This window comes from Halyomorpha halys, unplaced genomic scaffold (assembly GCF_000696795.3).
Source record: "Halyomorpha halys isolate HHAL.00 unplaced genomic scaffold, Hhal_1.1 Scaffold1438.1, whole genome shotgun sequence".
Lineage (NCBI taxonomy): Eukaryota > Metazoa > Arthropoda > Insecta > Hemiptera > Pentatomidae > Halyomorpha > Halyomorpha halys.
Genome location: NW_027112175.1, coordinates 25,569 through 26,459, shown reverse-complemented (window position 1 = coordinate 26,459; position 891 = coordinate 25,569). Strand labels below are relative to the sequence as shown.

The 891-nt window shown below is 29.9% G+C and overlaps 1 non-coding gene across 3 annotated transcripts in view; it reads right to left on the bottom strand.

Annotated features, from left to right (window-relative positions):
- The window catches only part of LOC106689726 (uncharacterized), a 46,323-nt gene extending 45,835 nt beyond the window's left edge, over positions 1-488 (bottom strand). Inside the window, exon 1 of one of the 3 annotated variants that reach the window (XR_010844162.1) lies at positions 474-488. This is a non-coding gene — a transcript (uncharacterized protein). Of the gene's footprint in view, positions 1-140; positions 296-473 lie in introns of those variants that run through there. The other 2 variants (XR_010844161.1, XR_010844159.1) reach the window with 2 other exon arrangements.
- Positions 489-891: the final 403 nt, after the last annotated feature.

The window sequence follows — 891 nt, the reverse complement described above, 5'->3', positions numbered from 1 at the left end:
CTTTACTTTGGTTTTGTTACTATGACCTATGTCACCTAACATATTGGTTTTAATACTATGGTACACTAATACTAACAACATACCAATACCAACAGCATACTAATACTAATAGAATACTGATACTAATAACATGCAAATACCTGCCTAAAAGCTGGTTGCTATCTTGTAGGAAGTGCATTGTAGATTCCGAAAATAGTGACAGAAGAGGGGAAATCTTCAAGAACATTTGGGTAATACGGATTTTTCCGGGGGGGGGGGGACGTGGTTTTCTTGGAAACCCCTTTAAAAAATCATATCTCAACAACGGATTGATGAAGATGGTGGTACTGAAATACATATGACGACGTGTTATATAAATTAGATACGAAAGGTATCGGAAAATACTGTGTTAACAAGTGTTTAAGATCAGCTGTATCAATAGCAATTCTTATGACAACAAGAACAAATTTTGAACCAAATATTTGAATCCTTACCTTATAACTCACTCGATCCTATCTATTCATCTTATGTTTCTGCTCTTAATATATAATATAATAAACCTTCTATTATTTAAAGTGAGAATTATATCAATTAGTCACTTCTGCGAATTTCAATACGTATTTTAAAATAAAAACTACTCATGCAACTAGACGATCTTTCCTCTATGCCGGCCGGAATAGAACTATCTTGTAATTATAAATTCTCTCTAATTATTCGAATGGTTCTCCTTGATTTTTTCAAGCTTTTATCATAACAAAAAAATATATATCAAAATTGATGAAGATTTTTTTTGTTTTCCAAAATTATATTTTTCAGAAACATAGTTAGTTGGTATTTTTGTAAATTAAAACTCATTATTTAAATACGAATGTATATAAAAAAATATAGTTTAAATGAACAATAGTTGAAGTT